The sequence below is a fragment of the Dipteris shenzhenensis genome, chromosome 6 (genome assembly GCF_047967505.1).
Source record: "Dipteris shenzhenensis isolate YYH24624 ecotype China chromosome 6, Dip_SZ_1.0, whole genome shotgun sequence".
Lineage (NCBI taxonomy): Eukaryota > Viridiplantae > Streptophyta > Polypodiopsida > Gleicheniales > Dipteridaceae > Dipteris > Dipteris shenzhenensis.
The window spans coordinates 14,952,057-14,963,729 of record NC_141601.1 but is presented as its reverse complement, the minus strand read 5'-3'; the positions used below and the strand labels follow the sequence as shown (position 1 = coordinate 14,963,729).

At 42.1% G+C, this 11,673-nt stretch overlaps 1 pseudogene; it reads left to right on the top strand.

Moving 5' to 3' along the window:
- The first annotated feature begins 9,558 nt into the window (after nt 1-9,558).
- Nucleotides 9,559-11,265, top strand: LOC147900831 (uncharacterized; annotated as a pseudogene).
- The last annotated feature ends 408 nt before the right edge of the window (nt 11,266-11,673 follow it).

The window sequence follows — 11,673 nt, the reverse complement described above, 5'->3', positions numbered from 1 at the left end:
TCTTTCTTCTGATGTAGTCTTTGTTGATAATTCACAAGCTAGGTTATTAGATAAGCCTGGAAGACAAAAATTTGTGCACATGTTTACTGATGAACCCTCACCTATTTTGTGTAGCATTAAACATAAGAAGTCTATCAAACTAAGCCCAGGGCCTGTGCTTCTTTCTCATGTTTTGGATGCATTCTTCCATGATAATTTGCAATCAAATTTGTTAGATAAGATCTAAAGACATGAACATGTGCATGCATTTAATGATGCACTTGCACTGTTGTTGGGCAACACACTACATGAGAAGACTATTGAGCTAAACCCAAGTCCTATGCTTCAAACTATAGAACCGAATGTATCTCACTTGGAAGATGAAACAAACAAAAAGATGGTTGACAAAGAGATTGAGATTGGTGACCCATCTTTTGGTGCTCTCATAGATGCAACCAAAGTTTTAGGAGATGCTACACTCACCCGAGAGACTAGTTGACTATAGGTTAGTGGTTAAAAGGACAATCAAACTACAGTCCCTCATCTACCTAACACGATGGGAAGAAGGGTTAGAACCCTTAGGTTGTGAGTCCTATTGTAAAGCTAAGAAGCAAGTATAGCATCCATCTACAAGCCACAACCCTATAAGAGGCTATAATTTTTAGAGTAGAAATTTGGGTTACACCCTCATGTATTGATGTGTCATGTTAAAGAAGTCATTGAGATAGCCAACTGAATGTATTTTGAATGTCTAGGTGTAGAACTAGAAGCTTTCTTCCAAGTATATTATGCATGGTCTCTATCTGAACACTTTACAAGAGTGCATTGTAATAGCATAAACATTAAAAATAATTTATGGACTTACAAAACTCTTATATTATTATAGATAAATGTGAGGAATTTGAGAAAACTGTGGGATCTTTTGAGAGAGGTCACCACTTCTTACTACTTACCTAATGACTCCCTCGAAGAAGTTAAAAGCAAGGAGAGGGAATTGTAAAACTTAACTAAAAGCTTTTCTATCAAGGCTTGTATCTTAATGAGAGGCATCATTTTATCCCAAAATTTGGTAGAGTTGTAGATATTTGCACATGTGCACAAATATGTCAGAAAAACTTATGAGCGAGCAAGAGGAGGAGAGAGGTAGCTTTATGAACAAATGCAATTCTCGATCTTGTTGTGGTTTGCATAACAATCAAAGAATTTGTGTTAGTCACATATGCAAATGGGACTTTCAACTCTATCTCAAGATGAATGTTGTGGGAGTGTTGCGTAAGCATGCGGGTGGCATCCAAATCAACAAAGGAGAGTGCACAGGGTGTATGTAGCCAAGCTAGAGTCATTCATTGTATAGTCTAGTGCTGACTCACATGTCATGGGGACCTTGCAGGAATACCGATGGAGTACTCCTCCAAGCTACTCTGGGTTGACAATAATGCATGCAAATGCCATCCACTAGTGTCAATCTAGCGACTCTTGGCTTGTTGTAATCGTGAATCCATAAGTAGCAGAAGAAGAAGGGGAGAAAGAAAGAACAAAAGGAAGTTTATTAAAGTCTTCGAAAGACCGATGTGTCTATGAGACTATGAGAAACCTGATACAAGCCATCTGAAAGGGTGGAGCTACTAATCGAGCATCTACACCCATACAAAAGCAAAAACTATATCCTACATAGTCATATCAAAATATTAGTCATCTACAATATCACCATTATCAACATCATCATTAGAGCGATTGTCATCAAGATACAGAGTAAAAGTAAAATGTGCTCCAAGGTTACTATGATCCCTCCCTTGTCAAAAGCAAGGGAGCAATAGCATTAAATAAAAAATAGAGTGCTATTGGACCCTTGTAGATGCAATCCTATGTTGTCTCATGGTCACTGCTCACGTCTAACAAGGGCGACAGTCACCTCTGTCGATTGCGCTCCCACTCTAAACATGGAGGGAATGTCCCCAAGTGTAATTTGTGCATCAACCCTATGCCTGATCTATAGTGTCACTGGCTCTGGGTCTCGATCATGCCTAGGACCTATAGAGGGGGAGTCCATGTGGCTCAACTGGAAGAACTCCTAATCATGCTCTGAGAAGAGTCTATCAGGGTATGCTCCTCCTATATCCAAGATTGGAGTAGGTGCATTCGATGCCTAACTGCCTCATGAATGAACACAGCTCGGGCACCTCTAGTCTGAAAAGGAGAGAAATTGGGATAACAACCTTGAGATATCTTTGAATAGTCTATAAAATCATCCTCTGATCTCATAGTAAACTGGGCACCTGAAGATGAAATGTTCCTCTAACTCAACCTCCCATAGGCTGCATAGAGTGCATATGCATCTCTCCTTGGGTAGACCCTCTTCCCAACTAGTATCAATGCGGAGGTTATGTGAAGAGACCCGAAACTTTCCAATGGAGATCCTTAATAAATGGGGTAAGTGAATATGTGTATACCATGATGGGTCAATAAACCCCTCATCCTAGATATGTAGGCAATGATATATGTAGAAGCTGAGCTTCATTGGTAGCTTATTTAGTTCCAACTAGGTTTGGAATGTGTGTAGCTACAGAAGATCCTCGCATATGACTTGGTTGGCCTCATGATATCAAAGTAGGAAAAATGATGCATCAATGGTATACTGAAAGGGAGGAAGTCTATTGATATGCAACCTTAGTCACTCAAATCATCTCACTATGTGTGCATACCAACATCTTTATTCACTTGCCTCTGATAGTGCCATGGAGGAAGACAATGCTAACCACGGTAATCTATTGTGTCCAAAGGTGTGATCTCCATATGCCCTGATTCGATATAAGTAGATAAGGACCTGAAATGATGCATCGAGTTGTGATGGTGAAGATCCAAACTTGGCCTAAATGATTTGGTGAGGAACTAATGGCATACTGTGAATCATCGATGACAACATAAGAACCTATAATTGCTCCACATGAGCCCACTCCATATCTGATAGGTCCGCCCCCAACAAGGAGTGCCATACATCCCTGTTGGTCAAACCAAGGAGTCAAAGAGTATAAATTTGGTCCAAGGGTCTTGAAAATGTGAACAGAAGCATTGCCTCTCCAATCTAGCCAATGAGGCATATCCTTTGCTCAAGCGAGCCTGCATCGCCGTGAAAATAGGTCCAAAAAAGTTAACCCCCAGGTAGGTATATGATGAAGCAATCTCCACTGTTGATGCAACAAAAGTAAACCACTCCTGATGCATCATGACCCGAGATATTTTGAAGATCATGACCTTGGTTTTACCCTTCAGATCATGTGACTCATATAAAGACTATAGTGCATCTAAATGCCTCTGGAGCCTCTCTACCGAGGATGATAGGAGTACCACATCATCTGCATAAAGCAATATTTGAATCAGAGTGCCAGCAAGAGATCATCCAACCCCCCCTAGTGTCTGCATGACTAGCTCATTGGTATAGAGGCCAAACAAGGTGGGTAATATAAAGGACATCCTTGTTTGATCCCAATCGTACTCAAAATCTCATTTGTCCACCCTACTCATATCCAAACTTCGCTTGAGACTCTCTCATAAAGTGCCATAATAGCCTGGATAATATCCTAATCATAACCCAAGTCCTGCACATGCCTGATGACTAGGAACCATGTCAAAGGTTTTGTGGAAACCCACAAAGCAACAATAAACTCTTTGCCTCTATGCCCTTGTCTCAATAATACTTTTGAGCACGAGAATTTGATCCATGGTCCCATGACCATGTTGAAATCTAGCCTATCCATATGCTCTAAAGCCCCACATCTTTGCAAATTGATTGACCTCAAAATAATGATGCATAAATCTTGGAAATGACATGCTCAATCATAATGGTCTTGTAGTCCCCAATTTCATGGGATCCATTGCCTTGTGGGTAAGTGAGATAGTGTCAAGAGTTCAAGTGCATGGAAAGCCAAGGCAAACAGCTTCATTAAGGGAGAAGGGAGAGGAGGAGAAGAAGAAGGGAAGAGGAGAAGAGAGATTTGAGAGAATAAGCGATAAATCCAAAGAGGAGGAGGAGAGCTTATATTCCAATGTGTGCAACCAACAAGTGAAGACCAAGGTCAACCATTTGTACTTTTATACATGCCACCTTTTGAAGGGAGGGCCAACCCTATTCCCTTTATACCACTCTCTTTCCCCATTCTTTACAATCATGTTGGGCCCATTTGGCTCCAAGGCACATCCTAGCTCTATAGACTTGCCACTATCCATCAAATGACATTGTCAAATATTGTAGTTAACACACCCCCCTTCTTGTTCTCAATCTAGCCCCCTGGATTGTGCAAAGGTCATGGTGGTTGTTGGAGTGTTGTCAATGAATATCATTCCTTGTATGCACTTGTGTGAACTTTTCCCGTTTGTAGTGCTTCATAGTCTTCATTGGATCCTTTGTTGTGGAATTGTTGCTAGGAGGATGGATATTTTTTTGGTAGCATCGGATTTTGTTATAATTGGCAAAGCATGGCATGAATGATTATAATGGCTAGATGTTGGTTGAATGGATTAGAGCTGAATACTTCTGACCTTTCAAAGAAAGAGGAAGAAAAAGAAAAATCTAAGGTGTAAGTTAGTAGGAAGAAGGTGTCAGTAGGGGTTGATGTAAGATCCTAGTGGTGTTAGTGTTAGTAGAGTCAATACAGTATATTCTCATGCTCTGCCTTAAGTCCCATATTTGATTTGAGTGGGACTTTTATTAGACTCTCATCACCAGACTAGGTTTTTGACATGCCATGTTTGTAAGTCCGAAGTTTTGCATGACATTTTGTCTTGCCTCTTTGCATAGAGCTTCCTTCTAAATCCATTTGATGGATTACATTACACTGAGAGCTTTTCATGGTAGTTCCTTTGAGCCCAATAATGTCACAAAGATCTATAGCTTCATTTGTTTGAGCCATCAAATCGAGAGGAGTGTAATAATACACCATACAAATGCCTAAAATGAGAACTATGGCTGAAGAGGTAAAGTCCTCTAAGTTAAAATGGATATTACATTGGGAGGCTCAAATGGTTAATTGGGTACTAGTGTTAAGTAGCAAAAAGAAAAAAGAAAAGAGCTAGAAAAAAAAGAAAAGAGGGGGGAGATTTGGAGTTAGCTAATGAAGGGTTAGTAAATAAAAGCTTTGAGGATTAGAAGAAACTCATCCAGTCTCCTTTTGATGTCATGAGATTCACCCTACAATGAAACTCATTCTTTGGAGCTATTGCTATGGAACCACTTGTTGTTCCGTATGTGGAGTAGTGCCTTGGGACACGGGAGGTTGATGTGTCTTTGACTAGCCCCATACCTTGATGAAGTTATTAGGGTTGTGTACCTTTTGTTGGTGAGGAGCTTCTTTCCATGGTAGCGGGGTGTTGTTAAGGTCTTCAATATCTTTTCTTGCAGCAAGTTCTTGTGGATCTACTCCATTTTTAGGAGTAGGTTCTTGTGCAATGACTATTGTCGATGCATTTTTTGTTGTTCCTATTGTAGACTCAAACCTCCAGGTCTTTACTCTCATTGTTGTGGCTATAGAGGCTTGAGGTTGCCCTTAAAGAAAGCAAGAGAAGGTGGGCTGCTATATTTATGACATTTAGGGATCCACATGTGATTGTTGCCATTGTAATGTCTTCTTGATCCAACCTTCTTGTATGTTTGTTCAAACAGCCTCTTGCATGTCTAAACTTCATTGTATTACTGTAATAAAGTGATATATATTTTTTGTAGCAAATGTGAGTGGGACCATAGTGTCTCAGACATCTTCCATTTTTGTTAAGCCTAAGGAAGGTTTTGGTGTAGCTCCCAAAGTAGATTCTAGCCTTGTCTTTGCATGTTCTTGTGTTACTATCTCTTTTTTGGAGATAACTTCTTATGCAAATTTCGTTTGCCTTGAAGATGATGCAATGAATTCAACAGTATTTTGATGGACTGATGGTTGAGTAGTTTTTTGTGCTACTATCTCTCGTTTTGAGACAATTTCTTGCATAACTACCCAATACTAGGTAGAGTATGTTCTTCATGTGTGATCCTCCTACACTAGTGCTTTTCCCTTGTCCTTGCGAGTAGGTTCTTATGGTTCTACCTTTTCCAAAGTAGGTTCTTGTCTCCAATATTTGCCTTGATTTTTCATGATTGGTAGGAGTTTTCCTCTCATTTGTTGATGATGATAATTTTAGAGGCTTTGGCATCCATTATTTCTTGTGCTCTTTATTGAGCACATTTTTTTTGCTACTTGAAGATGATGGAGGTGATCTTGTTACACCTAGTACCTTGGGTACCCAAATATAAGTGTTTCCAAGGTAATATCCCTAGGCCTCTAGGAGTCTTATGGGAACCCAAAGGTATTGTACCTTCCTTATTGGATGGCGAGGCCGAAAGTCCTGTAGTAGCCTCTAGAATAATTCCATGCCATCCGCAGTGTGCAGCTTGCGAGACAAAGACCTGCAATACACTCAGCAGCAACAAATCCTGCTAGACAGGCCATGATCACCTTGGTATCATGATCAACAATCCTTCACCTCTCAATACTACCTCCCCCCATTGTTGGTCTCCTTGTTTGCCCCACAAGGAAACCTCAAGAATAATTCATCCTATCCCTGCTCTTAATATTTGAGGCTCCCAATGCTTAGAGATACCTTCAGTTACATGAAGCGTGATCGGCTAGCCATTCATCCACAATGATGTCTTGCATGAATTACACACTCGGAGGCATCGCTTGCGATCTCTTCACATCAGGGATTCGTGGCTCTATTTTACAACCACCCTGCATTTGCCATAATAATTATTTAAGAGAGAGTGTATATAAAAGCTGCAACAAGCGTTACAAAAAAGTTGCTTTGATACATGCGTTTTGATCGAAGGGAGGACGATGGAATCTCATAAGAGGCTGTCTTACCTTATAGCAGAATCATATCAATTTCAAATAATCCTATGGATGCAAAGGATGTTGTCAGTTGCGCAACACCCTTCCATCAACACGCACTCAATACAAGACCATCCACCATCCTCCCAAGGGGCACATCCCAAGATTCCGCTAGTCTGAAGAAGACAACCATGCTCCATTTTGTAGGATTCTCCTCGCACACAGGTCTGCGAGTAGATATGCTATTAATGATTCAAAACAAGGTTTACGTTATATTTACACAAAGCATAATGTCAAAACAAAGGGCTAACATTCCCAAGTTGTAAAGATAGCTGTCGCCTCTGAAATATTTGAAGCTTTAGGAAATTCTGAAAGTCTTAAAGGACCATGTAGATACAGTTTCAGCCATTAAGAAAGCAAGGCCAATGCTTCACAACTTCTTCGACAAATAAGCCCCAATTTCTTGAAAGGATTCAAAGAACAGCATATGCCCAGTCACACTCCATACAAAATATGCAGTTGAGATTTTCATCGAATATTTCTAGCATCTTGTGTTTCTTGGACACCAACCGCCTCACCATTCACTACCTTTCTAACGTTGCTCATGACACCTTGGCAGCACTTGTTCGGTCAAACTCCCATAATTCATGAGGGACATTATTCGCTATTCCATTGCCTCTTTCATCGCCTGATGGAAGAGCCAAACTCATGGATGCCCTAACCTTGGTTCCTTTCTCCTTAGAACTTTGTTTTTGGATAAGGTCTTTGCTTGAGATATCCGATGCTTTCATTGGCCTAATCCCAGTAGAATAAGCTTTAAGTAGTGACTTGTCTCTATGATCAGACTCCAATGTGGGGATTAAGACACCATCTACACCTTTTTTTTCTGATTCAGGAATGGAAGCAATGTCATCGGGTTTGACATAATGCAGCTAGAGTTCTTTAAGACTTACTTCCAAAGAACTGCACTTGATATCAGCGACACAGAATTTAACATGTAATCCTTCATAAAAAGATAGTCGGCATCCTTGGATTCACAGAGACTTGTCTCTATTAGGCGTTCCATGTTTTCTTGTTCATCATTGTTGTCGACTATGATGGAATTATGTCGAGAATCAAACGTTCGCATTAAGATTCACGAATTAGCATTGACTAGAAAGGCGGAAGTCGAAAATATTGGAGTGCTCCTTAAAAGTCGAAAATGTTGGAGTGCTCCTTAAAAGTTTGTCAGGCAAAGTAGGAAGGTCCTCAGCTCCATAATGTCTTTCATAGAAATACCACTCTCTCCTCATGTAGCCTCATTTCTTCGCAGTGGCTTTTACTGGGGATGGTAGGGGAGAAATTGAAGCTCTACCCCCATCCCCACTCATGAATATCGATTACAAGATTATAGAAGGTATCCACCAACTTAGGGGCGTCTCAAAGTCAAATATTCTCTCGTCACTCTTGAATCCTACTTTATAGAGTTTTACTAGTATATCAATGTCCACGATTGTGACAAGTGGCTCAAGGAGAGCTGAAAAAACAAAAACTTCCCCCTAGGCTGCTCGACGTACATATAGTAGTTTTGAAATCATGTTCATTGGAGCATTAGATCGCAAGCTACAATTTTTAGAAGAAACCGTAGCACTTACGTTATTATACTTAGGTTATTATACTACCATTATGTTATTAGCGGAGTGTGAAGGTGATGAATTTCCAAACCATTACTTAGCTTAATCGAAACTAATCCCCCTATCTAGCTTACTTACTTAGCGTGGGATTTTTATGTGCATAAATTAAAAATTGTTGACTTTGGTAGTGTCCTGATCGGAGTTGTAGATTGCAAGGATTTAAAAAACATATATATATTCTAAAGTACTCTAAATGTATCTATGAAAATAAATTTGGAGAGTGCACTTTCCATGGTCTTGTTTCCCCGCCATGCAGGTGCGTGCACCCAGCAGTTTGACAATGACTGCGGGGTGTTTGGCCACCGGTGGCCAAAAGAGACCACCAGCAAAGCCTCTGTGGACTCTATTGGCCACCGATGGCGGGACGTGCTGCCACTGCCACCCCACCCCATGGCGGGGAAAGAGGCCCCAAAAGTACTTATAAAAGCGAGTTTGCCCAAAATTAATGAAATACATGTTTTGCATTTTCTCGGGACGCCGACAGCGGCGGCCCACGTGTTAAGAAGATTGTATTTCCCGTTGACAAAAAGAAAAGGTCTACTTGTGATTTGACCCTTTCCATCTTTAGGCAATGCGTCCTAATCCCGCGTTCGAACTTTGAAGTTCTACAACCCAGTCCTCCTCCAGTACTCTCTAGACTAAGCAACCCATCAGTCGCTGCTTCCTCGTCCACTCCTTGCTACTCATACAGTTGCTACTCTAAGCAACTCGTTCTCCTTGAGCTACTCTGATTGTTAGCAACTCTGCAGCGTCTCTCTCTCTTTTAACTCTCTTTGTAATCTTCCGTAGAATCCGATGTGCTGGTTCAGAATGTTGTTTTAATATCAGGCAGTAGGACGCATCGACTGTCATGGTGTGGTGTAGATGTAAAATCTGAGTGCGCCATTATGTTTATGATGTGTGTGTGAGTGACAGTGTATAGAGAATTAAGATTGAGAGAGAGAAAGAGGTTTATCTCTTGACGGTCACCATGCTGACACGAATACAGTTTGCTTTGCAGCTCGGCTTCCCATAACTTCATCTTGCGCAGAGACGTGCAATCAAGCATTAGCAAGATGGTGAAGAATTCGGAACTCTATTTCAACGATAAAGTGTTTCCAGCACGTTTGATTGATGTCAAGTCCACTGTTGCAAGCGAGGGATGTTTTTATTTTGTGGTTCCAACTGATTGGGACTTCCACGTTATCTCGCACACTTGGACTGATGCCATGTTTAAGCTGGTTGAGGATTGCATACGAATTCTCAAAGCTGTCTGGACTAAAGCTAATGACCCTGATGGGCTGAAGTATAACCAGACATTCACCAAAAAGCAATTTGCTGGGAAAGCGTACTACGACAGTCTAATCGAGTACTTGCGAATACTGGAAGATGACGGAGTAAAAAAAGTCTGGTTCGATGCTCTTTGCATTAACCAATGGGATGACGAAGAGAAAGCTAAGGAAACCCGCCAAATGAGTGCTTATTACCGTCTCAGTTCAGCCTGCTATGTTGCAACTCACGGCATTGGATCAACATCGGGTTTCAAGGTCCTTGATTCGAATGACAAGATTCCTCGATGGTTCTCCAGGTTATGGACACTCCAAGACTCTATTCTACGTACCGAACAAGCACAAATTCCTTGTGGAGAGGTTTGAGAAGAAGATCATCGGTTCCATTGAAAGAAAACCCACCTCAGATGCAAAAGTTAAACTGTGGATCAATTGGGATAGCTCTGTCGACAATATCGGTAGCGGAGATTATTCCCGGAAAAAGGCAGGGAGCAGATCCGACTTGTACTTCTTGGGTGCAAAAGCGTATTGGCTATTCGCATCAAAGGTTTCAGAGATCTACCTAGCCATTTGCTCGACGATTTCTATAACGCATTTGGAGAGTTTGCAGAGGGCACTCCGGAGGTTTACTTGGAGACCGTGGTGAAGCAGTTACGAGTAACGAATGCCACAGTAGAAGAAGATCGGGTGCTAGGCATATTGGGTCTCATAGGCTTCAAAAGTGAGCACAGCCTTCAATCAAACCAGAAACTAGACATTCAGCTGGTGCAATTAGCGAAAATGCTGCATAAGGATCTTCCACACCTCCTCATCAATCTGTGCGCCGCAGAATATGAAGGCCATGAGACGGTAGGCATATCCTGGGCTCCAGATCTGAGGGCAGTTCCACACGATAGCAGAGCGGAGTTAAGGAGACATTTTCGGGACTACGTGATCGTGAAGGGCTATACTGCAGCAGTGACCGCGGTGCACGAAGACGGGAGCCTAGTGATGAAGGCAGAGTCTGTGAGGGGCTCGCTGGTAAAGCTAGCAACCCCAGGCTGTCGCCTGCGAGTGAGAGGTATGCCCAATATTGCATTACTGTGCCACGACCAAGCCATGGAAGGTATCTTGCCCATCCACACATACACCACCAAAAAACGTCACGGTTGGCAAGGTGGCATGCTCATCCCCGCCAAGAACATAGACAAGCTGAAGACCTACGAGCACCAGGATCCGGAGCTCCCAGTTTGCGAGGTGACACTCCTCCTCCTGGGCTACGGCGGGAACCAAAAGAAGCGTGGCTCTACGACGTGTGTGCTCATGCTATGCATCGCAGTTGATTCCTAGAAACTGCACAAGATCGGCACTCTCCATCCTCACCCCAGTTTGGAAAAACGGGTGAAAGAGCTCTTCGTTTCGGGTGCGCAAGAAAGTGTGATCGGTGGCGTGGGCGACAACCTCACACTCTACTTAAGCAAAGAGTGTCGAGACGTACTCAAAAAGCTGGCTTAAGTAGTCGCCATTGCATGCTAATCAATGTTTGAAGTTTAACCTCCTGTCTTCGTTGTCATCACGGTGCACTGTGGGAATTCTATGTGGGTCCTAATAGCCATTTTCACAAGGGCGTGGCATCATTCATGGTCGTGGCCGGCCTTTTGGCTTTTTCTTTTTTATACACGATGTGTTTCGTGGCGGAAGACGCAAGATTGCCGACTCGGACGGCTTGCTCGAAGTTCGGAGACATGTGTGGGTGGGAGGTAACAGAAAGGTGTGTGTGAGAGAGAGGGTTTCACAAAAAAAGTGTGAGAGAGCTGAGCGAGCGAGCGAGCGAGAGAGAGAGAGAGAGAGAGCAGATTGCGCACTGCCAGCCCCTACTCTTTTTGTTTGGACGTACATCAGCGGAAACTCGTAATTCATCAT